The following is a 17,983-nucleotide window of genomic DNA, read 5'->3' as shown; positions in this document are numbered from 1 at the left end:
ATCGAATAGAAAGATAGTTTTTTGGATGTATAGATAGATAGACAGATAGATCGATAGATAGATAGACAGACAGGCAGACATAGATAGATAGATAGATAGATAGATAGATAGATAGATAGATAGATAGATAGATAGATAGATAGATAGATAGATCGATAATCACATATGCAGAAAGGCTGACAGTCATGCTAACAGACCAACTGAAGGATAGTTCCATAGATTGATACATTGATAGGTTTATAGATAAACAGGTTAAATACAGCATTAAGCTTTACTGTCCTCTCTCCTACTTTTGAAAGTGGTACAGCAAGGCAGCAAGTGACTGCAGTTGTATAAGGGATTTCTCATTCTCTTCATCTCTGTACGATATCCCCATGTAAATACGTACGGCAATTGAAAGCAAAGTATAGCAAAGACAATACCTTGGACGAGTCCATATCTCCAAATGGGTGAGAAATTCCTTTTGATGGTCTTTGGTGATAAATACAGTCAGGTGTTCAGGATGTCCAGAATGATTGTCCCTGAGATAAATGTACATACAGAGGATCGCAATGAGGGATCATTTGCATGCGATGACCTTCTCTGAATCCACATGAAATTGATGCCCATCATTTGTTCAGTGCCGGACACAGGTGATAAGGACAGCCTCGAGCCGGCTACATCTTTTAGACTTTGTAGCCGGTCATTATCCTCAAGCAAGTTCTCCCCATGATCCTTTGCCACATCCAGTGTGTGGCCTCTTCATGGTTTCCTGTTCACATTTAGACATGTGGAACACATCTGGGCAATAACAATCCCGCTTCTTTCCAGCCAAAGATAGAGAGAAAGATATATCATTCTTGATGGATGCGATTGGAAGACAGTGAAGGAGTTAGTCATCCTGTTGCAGCTGGGCTGTGGAAAATTTAATTCATTCCTGTGGTCTTACTTGGACAAGATTGTCATTAGGCTAGTCCAGCAGAGCCTATCGTAGGGATTCGACGTCGAGCGCAACGTATATCCGTGCATGCTTACATTAATAACTTTAAGTCAACAGGTTGATGAAATGGTCTATGCCCTTTACAGTGCTCAGGGGTTACAAAATGGCGGGGTATCTTCTTGCAGAATAAACGTAAGCATAGTATTTTTTTATGCATGCTGCGTTTACTCAATCGTCAAATATGTTCACCGAAAAACAAGCAGCCGGATACCCATCACGTTCCAAGGTCCGGAGCATTTGGAAACCATTAGTAATTCTGGTCCGGAAGATGACTCCTTTGCTGGGATTTAAACAGGCTTTAAAACCCACCTGTTTAGATTTGATTTGGTTACAATTTTCTTCCCTCTCTCCGTATACAAGGTTTTCTGCAGTGAAATTTATCTAAAAATATATAGTTGGTCTTCCGTTTACGAGGTTATTCCTGGCTGTAAATCGAAGGATTTTCTGTATACAAAACAGAACAAGTACTTAGAGGCAAAAGCTGGTTTCCATTAAGCTTTCTTGAGAAAACCCTCCTGCAGGCTCACCAAATAGAAATACACTGTGCAATAGCTAATTAAAGCATGCACTTAACCGAGCAGTCCTGCAGTATCATTTAATCTCATTTTACCCATCCTGGCACAACAGGCTCCTTAGCTGACTGCACTCATTTGGGAATGCAACGGAAGTGGTAAAACCAAGTAGCGTCTATGCAGGTCAATTGGCAGCCTGGGCGCGTCGAGTGGTGTAACCTGCTCCAACAGGTCTGGATCAAATTAGCCCCATCACAGCAGCTCGTGGGGTTTATAGGGCAGTGCAGACCCAATGAATAAGACAGGGAAGTGGACAGGGAAGATATGTATGGGCCGTCTCCTTGTACAGCAAGGTCTACGCTGATTTCAGGTTTCTGCTCCTCAGGGTTGGCCTAGGATATGATATGATATAATATGATATGACTGATATGATTGGGGCATAACATTGTCTCAGGCACCAATGAAAAAGTGTGCCAGAGTTGCAATGGGCAATTCATTCCTTTTGTGACAGACTATTTGAGTAGTACCCAAGGGGGAGGATTTTGATAAAATGTGATGCAAATTTTGCATTGTAAAGAATATTTATTCAGTAACACTGGTCAGAACTACTAGCCGCGTGGTTAATGAACGTATCAAACTGCCCAATTGCGCCAAAAAAGTTGGCCCACTTTGACCCCAAAAAACTGGCCCACACTAGCATTTTGCGTCATTGGTTCGGGCATTGCTCTGGTCCCCTATACGCTAGCCCGAGCCTGCTTGGCATCAGGTTGCATCCCATAGTTGTTTCAGTTCTTAGCTTGTGGGGTCAGTAGAGGGGGGAAGCTGCCATTGATTCACTTGTGTCACAAATGGAAGATGGCGAGCTCTGCATCACTCATCTTTGGCCACTGCATCCCTAACATATGTTGTGTTTTCGGCTTCTGTTAAGAATGATATGGGAGGGATATAGTCGCTTTGCATGGACCTAGGCTTCACTGCACTTCAAGAGGATGCTCCGCTCTAAGTCAAATGGACTTTTTGTAATCTTTCGAGCACATGCACAAATGACGTGAACCGTGGTTGATACCGGCATCACCCCAACAAAAAGGCCAAATAAGTCCAAGTGCAGGAATCCCTTCAATAGGTCTCCAGGGTACTTCCAACGGGCTCTATGGTCTCCGGGAGGAAATTCCACAATACCAGGGTCTTGCACTGAAAAACTCATATTAGGACTCGAAAGTCATTATTGACCTCCTCTGAGCCAATCGGGATTCTTGGAAGGCAGCCAATAACGACCATTATGGTAGCCATTAACCGGCTTCAGGCCATTCTGATTTCAAGAGCAGACAGGGCAACAGCAGAAAACATGTTTCTGCATTTCAGAAATAGCAATGCCATTGCCAGGCAAGAGTTTCCACGAAAAGACACTACATGGCTGAGAGAATCTGGTGTTTTTGTTGTTGTTCAATGCACCTGGACCTGACATGCACCAACCAATTTAGCTATACAGAAACAGTTTACTTTTTCAAGACACTCAATGCATTCTCATGTTAAATCTATGCCGGTTCAACCAAGCTTCAACAATTAAAAAGCTTGCATTATTATGATAACTTTGCTATTTAAATACTATAAAATAAAAACACATGTATTTTACTAACACACTATCCCATCCATTTTACTTGACTCACTATTAAATTGCCAATATTTATTTCACCAAAACAACTCCAAAATCTATATCACTATTCCCACTGTGTGGCAATACACTTGGAGACCTCAGGTGGTCTCTAAGGTTATTGGCATAATGACCATTTCCCAACTTATGGCCCTCAGCTTTGCCTCGGGCCATTAACTCGGATGTGTCATCATGAGACAATAACCCGTCACTCAGATGCTAAGAGCTGTCTTTCTGCCTTTAGGACTCATTGAATGATATGATATGGCATTTATAACGCGCCTATACACAAGTGTTTCAAGGCGCGACGAGGCAGGGGGGGAACAAGAGGAGACAGACAAACGATCCTACTAGGCCAGGTGTCATTCAGATCACACAAGTGCAGGGTGGGTGGGAAGGGAAAAGTGCAAGGGGGAATGGAGAGTTTGGCAAAATGATCTATTCTTCGTGTACGTGGATGATGTACCAACCCTATGCTTCATTTAAGAGAAAGTATCTTATGGCTAATAGTGGCCTTTCCTGGTAGCCAATGAAGAGATTTAAGAAGATGGAGGCTGAGTTGTGTTTCCCTAATACAAACATGAATTGCCTTGAAGGTTCTAGACCCTGTGCTGTGGGATAAATTGACTTCATCGGGCAGGCTGCTAGAAATGTTGAGGGCTTATACTTCTTTCCTAATTTACATAATACATTGTTGAAGTTCCGCACCTTAGAGGTTAGACGGGTTCCAAGCATGGAAGTAATCTACATACCGTCTTATTAAACATATATATATATACACAAAGGTGGACAAGCGCCGAGTGGAGCACGAAACGCGTTGTGCAGTAGGAAGTGCCCCAAGGTGTCCTGCCTCTGTTGTCTTTGTTGCCGTCCGACCATCTGACCTTTTTTTAAAAAAATTCAAAATACAGACTATTTCGATTTGAGTCTAATTTTCTTTTTTTTGAGCTTTATGTTTTGGAGATTTCCTCTATATTTCGCTTGTGTTCACGCCAAATATCTGTATTAAATGACGTCACAGTAATTTCATGGCGAGTTGACATACATTAAGCATTTAGGGCCTGATTCATGGAATGGTAAGCACGGTGCAAAGTGACATTGCACCGCCAGCAAACACCCACATTCAGTTCTAAAATTTCATGATTCAGGCCCATTGATCAAAATTTAGAATACGTAAATACTACATAGCCATTTCCTTCAGCTCCTTCTTCTGGAGGACAGCGTAAGGTTTTGCAGGTGGCCTTTATTTCACACACAATGGCGCACTGATGGCGAAATAGGCCCCCGCGTCACCACCAGAGCAAACAGCGAGAACGGAGACCTCGCATCCAGCTCAATCAGCGCCGTCTTTCTCGTTTACCGAATCACATATGTTTGGGCAGGATCCGTTCTGATGGATGGCGACTCGGCGTGCCTGCTCAAGGCTGCCGTACTTAAATTTCTCAGAAAGCCAAGTACATGACAGGCATAACAAATGGCCGCGCAGCCTGTAGCGGGCGCGTCAGCCAGCGTGCCAGCCTCATCCGCCAGTTTCCCAGGGCATCCTTTAATTATTTCCTGTCACTTGGCAAATCAGAGCCGCTTACTGCGGATCTGTGAGTAGGGGCAGACTCCTCCTGTTACCTTGTCCTTCTCCACTGTCAGTAACAGTAAGCGAGACGCTTGCAGACTATGATGCTACCATGACGACGTTGCAGTCCATTATCTGTTTTCTGTTTGTCTGTCTTGTGAGTGCCCTGAGGTCCTTGGGCCAGTGGCACAATCTAAAAAACATATAGATAGATAGATAGATAGATAGATAGATAGATAGATAGATAGATAGATAGATAGATAGATCGATAGATCGATGGATGACAGAGCCCGTTATCAGTAATCCTTCCTGTTGGTTGAGTCCTTCCCCCATGCATGGGCTATTGCAATAAATCCAGTGAAGGCATGAGCCTAAAATAAGCGTGAATGTGACTGGCCCATCAAGACCCATCCAATGACTCAAGCCAATGAAAGGACTCCATGTTACTCATAGCAATGGAAACAGACGTGGCCAGTCTATGGTGCTTGCATTGCAAGCTTTACAAGGCTCTGACAGGCAACGTTCCATCCTACCGTACCAAAACAGGCCTCCACAGGACTAGACCCCCAACGTTGCAAGAATAGAATCTAAGAGATGCAAGATGGAAAGAACCAGAAATCAGGCCTATGCTGCAGCTGGACTTTGGAATAGTGTGCCCAGGCACGCCCAATCAATTGGGCCCATCTCACCTGCACTTCTTGAAGGAACTGAAGACCCCACTCTTCCAGGAATACCTGGTCACCTGCTCAACCCGTGATAGCACTTCTCTCTCCCCGCTAATCCCCCTGTCTTTCTCGCTGTGTATTCTTCCCCTTTCAACAGCACTAAATATCGGATCTACGTTAAAATAGCGAATTCTAAACAAGGCCAAAAATATCAAATTTCAGGAAGAAAAAAAATGTGCACTTTTGTTCGACCCCCTGCCTCCACATAACCTTATTTTATTCCCTAACCAACCCCTCCATCCATTTATTGAGAAAAAAGTGCAAAAATACCGCAAAATTCGATAAAATAAATTCGGCCTTTTCGGCCTCGTTTTGTGATCCGTTTTTTTCAGGGCGATAACCTAAAAATCACGTGAACACATACAAACATACATCCAAGTAGAACAAATAATCAACTATTAAATTTAGAATTATTGGAATTATGAGAGTCTAGGGGCCAGAATACTGTGAAATGTTGCTTCTCAAATGCGCAAGCGCCATTGGCAAAGACGAAGAGCCCGCATCACGTGCCCTCAGGGCAGAGAGCTACATTAAAATGTCCTGCAACAGGGCACCCCCATTCCACCTTCTTTACTGCATTTATACCAGCAGTGGGGGGACACCCATCACACTGCCTGCTGTGACTCTGTAAGTGCTCTTTGTGTCATAACCATCTATTTTCTTTGGTTAACTTTCCCACCCGTCATCTCCTCCATTAGGGTTGATGTCTTAAAATATGTCCTGGCGGAAAATCTTCCAGCAAGCTTTAAGACTTGCTAGGAAATAGTGGCCGAACTGTATTGAGCGCTCGAGAAGAATTGTGTCATGTCTGCCAGGGTCACAACAGACACCCCTAGAGACCTTTCAGGGGATGCACACTCCCACCATTCAGGCCCCTCCCCCGCCCCAGATTAACCAATGGCCTGTGTATGTCCTCAGCGGGGCGTAACATATTTTTCAGGAGGTGGGGGAGGTGTAGTCTTGTCTGTTGTTACTGCTGCATGATATGATATTTTATTTATAGCGCACCTATACACAAGTGTTTATATCAATATTTACCCAGTTCAAATTCTCAGGGATGGCCCACCTCTTGATTAATACTAATGCGATAGATATTAGGCACTGTGAAATAATTGCTATATACACCAGGAAATATAGCCTTCCTTCTTACACTCATAATTCACAGAGGGGTGCTTGCTGAAATGTGTTCTGCCCAGGTGGTCTATTGTGCTGGCCTGCCTTTGCAAGGTGGTCTCATGGCAGTGCAATGTCCCGCTATGATAGCGACCTGGCAGGATTGGTTACATCACAGAGACAGTTTCAACAACCTCTGAAGTGTATGAAAAAGAGCAAACCCTGGCACTCTCAGGGCCCGCTTCATGGATTTTTTTGCACGCTGCAAAATGACTTTGCACTGCTGAAAAGTGAGTGTGCACTGCCTACAAACACTGATTCGTGGAACTATGCAAAGTCATTTTGCACTGCAAAAAGAAAAAACACTTTGCACTGCTCCACCCTGATTCATGGAGCAGTGCACATTGTATTTTTGCCAGGCAAAGTGACTTTTCCCCGGCAGAAAGACACTTTGCACTGTTCCATGAGTCAGGGTGTTGGTTGACAGTGCAAAGTCCCTTTGCACTGTGAAAAAGATGCATTCCATGGATCAGGCCCTCAGGATCTCAGTATGGTTTGCATACAGATGAGCATGCTGTCCATGAAGCCTTTACACTAGAAGGTGTTTAAGTAGTGCTTCTTGCTGGATTTCTACCACTTCTAAGCACTGCTATAATAGATGCTCTTATCTAATGTAATGCTACTCAGTTAATCAATCACCTCAGGATGAGGGTGGAGTTGGGCATGCTAGGATTCAATCTTTTTGAAGTGCAGGCTGGCTCCATGTCAGAGGCAAGTGCTTAGCATGTATTTATTTATTTATTTAAATTTTTATAAAATGCCACACGCCCATAGGCCTCAGCGTGCAACATGGAAACAAAGACAGAGACAAAGAAGGAATCAGGAGTCAGAAGAGGTGCAGAGAGAAAGAGCACAGAAGCATGGCATGTGAGCGATGAGCTATATCCCTGGCATACGTGTTGTCTTCCAGATCTTCAACATGTCAGTGACAGTACAGTAACTCAACATTTCAACATGTCTACACTACATAATCTGACTCATTCCAATCCACAGTCAACAAAAGCATTACAATACAAAAGGTGAAATGGTGGTTGCAGAAAACGGACTCAAAGGCCTGTATCTGGGACTTGCCAGTATCCTTCCTGGTGTCTGACAACAGCTGAAAAGCAAACAAAAGATGTTAATTTCTTGTATCCTAAATCCCAATCACTAATGTTGGTGTACTTTGTGTTTTCTGCTTCTTCAATATCAGATTGTCTTAAGTGCAGTGTTATGTTCTGAGTCCTGCATCTTACAAGCAATTTGTTCATTTCATGATATGCTTCTTCAAGATTGAATCCCTTTGGAGCACTTGTTTGCAGTCCGAGCATATAGTGAGAACATTTTCTATGATTCAGCTCCTGCACTACATTCTCACAAATGAGGGGATGCTTTTTCCTCTATAAATTTACCAAACTTTTATTTTCATGGAAGATGAATCTGAATGGATTTGCCACACGCCACCGCATATTTCTTGACTCTGCTTTGTCTGGTTACCTATGCAGAATTCTACTCAGTGGGCACAAGAGAATGGGCCTCATTCCGAGGTGGGCGCTAAGGGGTTAACGGCGCCGGTAAGGGTGCCGGTGCCATTAACTCCTTACCGCCGCATTACGAGGTCCTTTAGCGGGTCCCGCTAAGAGCAGCTGGTTTTACCAGGCGCTCTTAGTGGGAGCCGCTAAAGGACCAGCATGCCAACAAAGGGCCCGTTATTAACGGGCCTGTTGTTAGCATGGTTCCCATTCCCATTGGGCCCTATGGGGGGGGGGCTCGAATGGCAATGGGGATGGGTTCCCTGAATGGGGAAATACCGGGTCCTCCAAGGTTGGAATGGCCCGGTAATTCCCCATCCAGGGAACCCGGACCGGTATGCGGTAAGGGGGTTGGCATGGCGCTAATAGCACCATGGCTCCCTCCAACCTCGGAATGAGGCCAATTGTCTCTAACCACATGAGTTGGAGCGCAGTAGAATCATGGAATTTGTATTCATTTTATCTCGGGTCACATCCACTCCAGGGTCACCGATTGCGCTTGCACTAACTAAGATATGTGGCATGTATTTTGGAGTGACAACTTTAAATGGCTATGGAGTCTGAACTTACAAACTGTCTTGTTGGCCCTCACCCCAGAATATCTTTCAATTAAGCTGTGACGAAAGTGAATGGGACATGTTTTGCTGTCAATGCCTGTGATTAGAAAAGCACTGAGAATATTAAACTCTGGGAAACTCGTAAGACTCTCAATTAGAAAAAGAATGAAAATATAAAACAATTTTGCAAAGTGGAATTTTGACAAAGGAATAAAAAAATGTTATGATATTTACATCCGCGCCAATGCAGCTATTACTATATTCTGATTTCATAAATGTAAGCTTCACACAAACAAAAACAAAAAAATGGAAACATTGATTCAAATCATGTCTTTATATAGGTATGAAGGTTTGAATAAATAAATAGGGAGGAGCGAATGTTTGCCTGCAAAGTGAAAAAGTAAAGAATCCGAACTAGAATCCACTTATGCCCGTTCCACGAAATCAGCGTTAGGCTTCCGCCACCACTAAAATTTCAGTTTTGTGTGGAGCGTGGTGTTTTATTCCCATGTTAGTTTCATGTAGAACGTCGAGAAACTTTGCACAGGTCTTTTTTTGCTAGTTTTGTGCAGCGCCACAAGAAACTTCATATGTTTTTTTTCCAAATCCTGCTAGTTTTGCGCAGTGCCACGAGAAACTTGCATGGTTTTTAGATTTGTGAAAGGTTCGCGCAGCAATACAAGAACGTGTGTGCAAGTATTTCTCGATCGATACTAAGTTTGCAACCAGGGGAGTTGCTAGATCTGGAAAAGATCCGGGGCTAAGCTGATGTTGGAACTGTTGGGACTGGGGGCTAGCTAGTCTTTTGGCTGTAGCTCCTGAGATTCTATCCGGGGCTACAACCAAAAGATCAGGGGCTATAGCCCCCTTAGCTCCCCCTAGCAACGCCCCTGTTTGCAACACAATAAACTTTGGGCGGGTCTTTTTTCGATCCATACTAGTTCATGCAGTGGCACGAGAAAGTTTGTGTGGCTCTTTTTCAGCGGCATGAGAAACTTTGCACAGTTTTCCATGATCCATACTAGTTTCGTGCAGTGACACGAGAAACTTTGCACCAGCAAATTTTAGGTCCGTACTAGTTTGACGTGGCGGCACAAGAACGTTGCACTTTTTTCAATCTGTGCTAGGTTTGTTTAGCAGCACAAGAAACTTTGGTAGATATTTGTTCAATTCGTGGTAGGTTTGCACCGTGCCGTAGTATGAGTAACATTGTGCTGTTCTTTTTAATTTGTGCTAGGTTTGTACAGCAGTAGGAGATACCTAGTGCAGCTTTTTGTTCGATTTGTACTAGGTACACGCCGCAGCATGAGAAACATTTTTCCCGCTCTTTTCGATCCGAGCTAGGTTTGTGCCGCGGCATGAGAAACGTTGTGCTTTTCTTTTTGATTGGTATTGTGCCGCGGCATGAGAAACGTTGTGCTTTTCTTTTTGATTGGTATTGTGCCGCGGCATGAGAAACGTTGTGCTTTTCTTTTTGATTGGTATTGTGCCGCGGCATGAGAAACGTTGTGCTTTTCTTTTTGATTGGTATTGTGCCGCGGCATGAGGAACTTCGAGCAACTCTTTTCGATACACAGGGGTGGTGGAACGGCGGATGCAGTGAATCAGATCGAAATTTCACAATTTCTCTCAGCCCTACAAAGAAACATATCTATAGATATAGGTACTCATTGGTCATCACGCATATCTTTCTTATTTTTACATTTTAATCATTATTTTATTGGTGATTTTTAACCCGCAAAAACTTGCAAGGTAAGTTATTTCATGGCATCAAAATGTAAGAGGTTGGAGAAGAGGGCAGGATTACAGCAGGACCAGGAAAGGAGGTGCCAGGGAAAGAACATCATTCATTCACAGAGAGATAGAGACCGCCAAAAAGGCCAGGCAGCTTGGTGTGTACTGCTAGGGGGTGTTAAGTATTCTCATAAGAACTGATGTGTCAAATGACCTGTACTTATGCATGCATGTATGGAATGTATGAAGCGCGAACCTTACTGGGAAACAACAGAGCATTGCACAACGGGGTCACCACCAGGGGGTGACGAGAAAGGGTACTATGGCCGTGAGACATTGACAAAGTTCCATAGAGCAGCATTTACTTGTGAATGATGGGCCAGCTGTCCTAACATCTCTCATATGGGTTAATGTTTAAATCTGTGGGTCCCCGCAATCACTTAAGGGCTGTGTGGTCCATTGACCCAGAGAGTGGAACATTGCGATGACAGGCTTTTTTGTCCTGTTTCTTTCTTTCTGGTTGTTTCAACTCGAAGGCTCATGGGAGATGTTGATCGCAATTTGCTCATTGGAACGTTATGTTGAAAGCTGTTTCTCAGGTAATTTGGGCCTTTCCTCTAAAAGTCTTTAGTAACAGGTGTTTTGCCTTGACCCCAACTAATTATTGGAGGAAGTGCTTGTCATAAAGTGATCTGCAGTCTGGAGTGGCATAGCCTTTTTAAAGGTTACCCTGTCCAACTGATTAACTACTTAGTGAAGAGCATTGATGTGAACATGCAAGGTGAGGAAAGGGCTGGGCGTGGGGGCATGCATGATGTAGGGGGGGTGGAGGCAGAAATGGGAGAGAGGCGGGGGGCACTTGGAGAGTGCATTGGGATGCGATTGGATAGTAGTTAGGCAGGGATAGCACCTATCACTAGAGGACATGGAGATGGTAGAAGTTGGGGTAATTGGTGTGGCGCAGGTGGGTGGGATTGTAGGTGGTGGGTAACTAATAGGGTGAGGCGGGGCAGGGGTGGGGAAGGGTGATGCACAGGAGTAATGGCTGGGAAGTCCGGGGGGAGCAGTAGGGATTAGGGAAGAGGTTTTAGGGTGTAGACCCCATGAAAAGAGCAGTGCTGGCGCTAGGGAGGGCTAAACGGGCAGAATGGGAGGCCGAGGCATGTGCTGTTCGGAGGGTGGGTGAGCAGTAGTATATTGGCCCACCCCGGGTGGTCAATATATGCAACTGGTCAGAGGAAATAATAGAGGGTGAGCATTTGGAGGGGACGAGCAGTGAGGGTCCAGCAAAAGAATTGTCCATTTTGTGGATTAGAAAAAGACGCCAAACTAGTCCCCCCCAGCCCCCATCCTCTGTAACTTACTGGAACATGTCTCTTTCTTTTAAAAAGGACACACTTTTACTCCCCAATCATTAGCCATCAATATCGTTCCTGGCTGCCTCACCGCTGTTCCTGATTCAGCCCCTGCATTATCCGGGTATGTTTAGTAGGAATTATATTCACGGGACTTGTTGAGGACTCTGATGACATTTTCAGTTCCAACATTTTATTTAAAATTCAACATATTTCTTTCTTCTTTTTCAGATTAAAGATGTTGTGGTTTTTCTTGCATTCATCATATTGAACATGATGTCATTTTCTCAGTATATTTTAAGCAGTTATTTTGCGGCCTGGGGGGCGCTTTATTTTGCACTGATGGGGTTAGTTAGTGCCTTGTGTGTTTTGGTTGAAGTTTGAGCTCTAACTCTTTGCAGTTATCCAGTTTAGACCCAACCAAAGCTGGAGGCAGTGCGACGTTATCGTCCAGGCGGGAGCGGAAGGGTCTTTTTTTAGTCGATGTAAGTGGTAGCAGCATTGCACGTGTAGAGAGCATCACACCTCATCCACCAAGGATTACATCAGGGATGAGAGCGGGAATCACATCAGAGATGCTCCAAGAGCAGCGCGCGAGATTGCCGTGACCTTCCCGTGTCCCCTGTGTACGGAACACGTCTGCCATCGTGTGCATGCTCTCCGCATATGAAGTGGGCGGCAACGTCACTCGCTGTAGTCACATTGACCCCTGCGCACTGTTTTATCGAAATAAGTGACTGAGCGGTAATGTACTTGGGGCCCGATTCATGGAATATTTGCCCTGTTCAAAGTGACTTTGCACTGCTGACTCAAACCCTGATTCATGGAACCGTGCAAAGTCATTTTGTACTGCAAAAACTACTTTGCGCTAACTTTGCCCAGACTCTGCACGGCAAAAATACACTTTGCACGGTTCCATGAATTGGGCCCTTAGTCTAGGTTTTTCTTGTGGGGCTGGGGGTATATAGAAGGGTGGAGCAGGGCTTGAACGGGGGATGGTCGGTGTTATGGTCGGAACGCCCCATTAAGGAACATGCATTTGCAATGACATCAGTTTTGGCTTTTGTGTAGACATGGGAAAGGTATTTGCCAGGCACAGCCATAGTGCTATTAACCGGCCATCAATCGTAGAGGCTTGGAAATGGTTGTGTACCTGGGCCGATAATAGCAGTGCCTGGAAAATACCTACTACGTATGCACAAGCCAAAACTGTAGGCTTTGCCAATAGTTGTTTTTAACAGGGCTTTAGTGATGAACATGCATAGTGCTTATAAATCGAGTGGATGAAGGCAGACCTGGTTCAGACATTCGTATTCCACCAGTAGCATGTTTACAACTCCACTTAAGTCATTAACTCTCAGAAGTCTGCTTTGAAAAAACACTGGCAGGCTCTTTGAATGCTCAAAGCGATCCCAGGAGGATGTGTTTTGCGGGGAATAACCATACCATTGGTTACATTAAACATGATGCAGAAGAAGTCATGTAGTGATCGGGCCATGCTTGGAATGTGTCACTCTTAGAGTCGGCAGGTGCACGGCATGCGATCTAGTGTGAAAAGCCTCATAGGGTTGGCAGATCTCACGTGATGGGAATCCAGATGGGCAGAGATCAGAGTGAGGGGAGCAGCCATCGGTTTCAAGAGATATCCACTGATCAAAGTAGGGGAAACAATCATGGACGGATCTGAAAACCCGAATAAGGAACACTTAATGGGACCTTGTGGCACTCAGTGATGATGGCGGCCGGGTGAAGGCCCATCTTGAATGGTTACATAGACTGCGGGCCTCATTCCGAGATTGGAGGTAGTCATGGTGCTATAAGCCTCATGACTGCCTCCAATAATGGTACTGAGTCCGCCCTGGTTCAATGGGGACTTACCGATCTATTCTGACCTTTGCGGGACCGGTAAGTCCCCATTGAAAATGGCAATCACCATTCCCATTTGAGCCCCCATAGGGCTCAATGGGAATGGTGAGGGTGCAAATAACGGCCGGGCGCATGCCAGGGCCGTTATTTGCGCCCTGGTCCCCTAACGGGAACCGTAAGGTAAGTTTGGTCCGACCAAAAGTACCTTACGGGTCCCGTTGGAGGACCTCGGAATAGGGCGCAAGGGGATTCCCGGCACCGGTGTCCGTACCGGTGGCCGGTATCCCTTTGCGCCCGGGTCGGAATGAGGCCCTGCGAGTTGCAAACTGAGTTATATTTAAAGGGCCTGGAAGGTATGCTTGGATGTTTTGGTGGATGGTATGGTAAAGTATGGAATGGCGTGGCATGTTATATGCTCACTTATCTTTATGGTATGCTATAATTTCGTATGGCATCCCTCTGCGTACAGTGCGTGATGGGACAGCATGGTATATCACTGTAACGTACAGTGCAGTGGGGTTTTTATGGCATGGTGTATTCTGTCGTGAGGTATGGGAGGGGACAATGATATGGCATGACGTGCTAAAACAGAGTTGTCCAACTCTGGATCTCGAGGGCCGGAAATATGTCAGATGTTCAGGATATCGCTCATTAATATTCATGAGATACATTTGCATACACTGATTCTGAATGTATGCAGATTTTATCTCATGAATATTAATTAGAGATATCCTGAAAACCGGTCAGGAATCCGGCCCTCCTCGATGCCAGGAGTTGGACATGGGAGGGGCTTGTATCTAGGCTCCTGCTTTGTAGCTCTGATATTCTGTGCTGGGTGAACCACTCGGCCTTGACACGTCTCTCTTTCTGGCTCTATTTTCACATTCTGTTTTCCTCTTTTTTTACCCACAGCCGGAAGAAAGACTTTCCCACTTAAGGGTCTGATGGCGGCTTGAGGGGCTCTCCGGACCATCTGGATTGGAGGGAAAGGTATGTCAATGACTGTGTTTCTCCTTAAGTGCCAGTGCTTAATGTGGCTGACCGCTGCTCTGCACACTTGAGGTGTGGGAGTGTGGGAAACAGATGTGGCCCGCTGCCGGATGGTGTTGGTGGTTACCAGGCGGCCGCATCTCACCTGGTTCTCTTCACTTTGAACTGAGTTTAGCATCGTTGGAGCGGGTGTGAAGAGGCGGTTACAATCGCTAAAGGTGTATATTTCGGTTGAGCCAATTATAGAGCTTTGAAAAAGCTAAAATGGAAAGGTGCGCTGCTTCAAGTTTTGCTCTTATTATCTTGTAGCCAGGTTTCCCAGCAGTGTGGAGAGGAACTCGAGAGAGTAAAACTTATGTCTTTTTTTTCCCAACCGGGTCTGTTGTTTAAAGGCTCTTGTCCTTCAGTGTTTAAAGGCTGTATGTTTTACGGATGTTTTCAATGAGACCGTTTCCTTTTTTGACCACCAGACTTTACTTATCACGAGCATGGTGTTCCTGACAGCGGTACAGGGACATTTATTTATTTATTTATTTGTGTATTATGCATGGCTGTGTTAACCGGCCTTTACTATTTAATGGCACATTACAATCGTAGTAACACTAATTCACAATAATAACATTCATTACGTAGAACAACAAATAATCGTCCTTCCTCGTGTTGATGAGCTAAAACACATACAATGTAGAGAACACCTAAAGGTTCTGGAACAATCCATAAAAAACTAATTAATGCAATAGTGTACTAACATGCAGAAATGTAACAGGCGCTGTCATTTTGGCTACATGGCGTCTGCTAAAAACGATGTACCGAGATATATCCTCTATTAACATTCTATAGTCACTAAAAAGTTTACCCCCAAAACGGTCTCTTATAGTCTAGAGCAGCAAACCAATGGCTGGTTTTACCGTGTCTGTTTCCGAGCCATTTTTACAGAATCAACAGCACCTTTCATCTCGAGGCCAATTCTGCACTCCTCCTTGAGCTTCTTTCATGGGGAGGGACATTTATTGGTGTGGCCATTCACGAGGGGACAACGAGACTGTTAAGGGGTGGTTTGGTAAAAAGCAAAGGCACCAAAGTGGATGGGGAGTCCCCTTAATAGTGTTTTTAAATATTTTTCATGTAGCTCTCCTTAGCCGGCACGCTTTAAAGCGAGGGTGTAACTGGTATGCGGCCATGCTGGGTTGTTCACTCGCCACACTGGTTGTCCACTTCTCCTGCTTCACTGTTTCGTGGCTTTGTGCAATAACTTTATTTTGGACCACCTTGCACTTCCGCATTGGCCCTCACAGCTTCTTAACTTCACTTCTGCCCTATGCCCTGCTGTGATTTCCTCAGAATTGAGGACATTGACCTGTCAAACAATGGTAAACCAGGAAGATTGCTCACTGGGTTAATGCACCTGAAGCAGACGTGCGTGAAAGCATGCGGTCCCTGCTCTCCGACTGACAGAACACACACTGCTTATCTGCATTCTGGTGAAGCTTGACGCGAGCACCTGTAGCTGGTTGACTTGCTAGTGGGCTTTGTGGAAATTCTAGCATCCATTATGATTCGCCTGTTTGATTGACGGGCGCTATCCTAGCTTGCTGTAATTGACTTTGATTTCCAGCTGAAAAGGTGATATGGTAACAGGAAAGTGTATTGCACTGACCTTTTGCAGAATGCGAGAGATTGATGGTGACATTCTGGTGGGATGCGGTCAACATTTGATCGCTGGCTTAGAGAACAAATTAAATGTTTTGCAAGAAGCAGCAAATGCTCACAGAAGGGTGGCGATGGGGGTTAACAAACCAGAATGTAATGATTGAGAGGAAAACGTAGATTCGCTTCGGATGAGCACCAGGGAAGGCAATGTAGTAAGCAAGAATGAAGGGGGCGTGGAAGGCCGGAGCAAGAGAACGTAAAAGTGGGTAGGATAAGGAACTTTGCCTAACTTTGCTACACTGGTTGTAGCCTGTAAGCAAAGCATGTTCTTCTTAACTAAGACATATTCTTGTAACAGTGCCTCGATGCCTCTGGGCTGGAAGTGTGCTTGTAAAGAATGGGGGGGGGGGGGGGCTGTCTGCACTTCTGTTCTCCATATGGTAGAGGAGAGGCACAGAGGACCCCAGCCAAGACCCTCTATAAGGTAGCATGTTGAGACAGATCAGGTCCTTGGACTAGTCAGCGCAGGGCCGCTGCAAAGCTTTATACAGAAGGAGCTCACACAGGGACGTCATTTTACCAAAATGCCAAGTGTAGTGGAAGTGACATCACACGACCCTTGACCTCTGATCACATCACAGTAAGTGATGTCATTTAACCCCACCCCAAAGTGCTATCACGGGAAGCGATGGAATACGACCTTTCACCCTGTGACAAAACAGGAAGTGGCATCACATAGCATTGTTCCTAAGAACACTACTATAAATATGGTTACGTTATCACTATCATGTAAAATACATTTCATACAAGAATGGATCGACATATGTATCGTTAAAATCATTATGTAAAGGCCCATATTACCAAATTACTGTGAATGCAAGCAGACGTCCATGGCCAAATGATAATGATGTGTTATTATATAGCACTTACACTTCCAAGCTTTATATAGAGCCCATATACATACAATATCACTCTACCCGTGTTTGTACTCATTTATCAACCTCAGAAGGATGAAAGGCTGAGTTGAGGCATTTAAGAACAGACTAATTCAGTGACTCACCCCCTGAAGTGTGCCTGAAATAAACCTTTAATGAGTCTAGCAATTATTGTATAGAATTCCAGAAAGATACATTATTTGGTATTCCTATTCTTTCTTATTTAGGGTCACTACTACTGAAAGTGTTAGACTTGTGGGACCCCTGTATTTTTTTAAAATTATTTTTAATAGGCCTCAACAAGAAAGCTTGCCACTCCAGACGTAAAGAGCCACATGGCGCTGGCCACAGCCCAGGAGCTTGCATTAAAGATAGTTTTCTTTTAGTAATTTTTTTAGGGGTAGCAAGGGAGACCACGGGGGTAGCAAGGGAGACCTCAGGGGTCGCACTTGCGAGCCCTGGCGACTCCAAAATGACGTCCCTGAATATATAGTTGAGGCCAGCACAATACCAGATCGTCAAATAAAATAAGTAAATGCTACCAATTGCATGTGCCCTCCCTAGATCCAAATGTTTGTATTTAATTGTATTTTATTATTGTTGTGTACTGCACTTTATTCTAAACAAGGTTGCTTCTCCGCTCTACCTCAGGAAACAGGTATATGATTGGGTAGATATGGCTGGAGGAGGAGCAGTGGTCAAAGTGAGCGGGAACGGCCGGGAACGGTGTTCCAATACTTTTATGTTTTACTGTTAACATCTTCATTTCTTTTTC

At 44.7% G+C, this 17,983-nt stretch overlaps 1 protein-coding gene across 2 annotated transcripts in view; it reads left to right on the top strand.

Annotated features, from left to right (window-relative positions):
• CNTFR (ciliary neurotrophic factor receptor) overlaps window positions 1–17,983 on the top strand; it is a 1,120,093-nt gene that overhangs the window by 212,848 nt on the left and 889,262 nt on the right. For both annotated transcript variants that reach the window (XM_069626824.1, XM_069626823.1), the window contains exon 2: window positions 14,546–14,623. The gene's annotated coding sequence lies outside the window, so the exon portion shown is untranslated. The remainder of the gene's footprint in view (window positions 1–14,545; window positions 14,624–17,983) is intronic.

Source organism: Ambystoma mexicanum, chromosome 6p (genome assembly GCF_040938575.1).
Source record: "Ambystoma mexicanum isolate Mex_15411 chromosome 6p, UKY_AmexF1_1, whole genome shotgun sequence".
In the NCBI taxonomy this organism is placed as follows: Eukaryota; Metazoa; Chordata; class Amphibia; order Caudata; family Ambystomatidae; genus Ambystoma; species Ambystoma mexicanum.
This window is presented reverse-complemented; position numbering and strand designations above follow the sequence as displayed.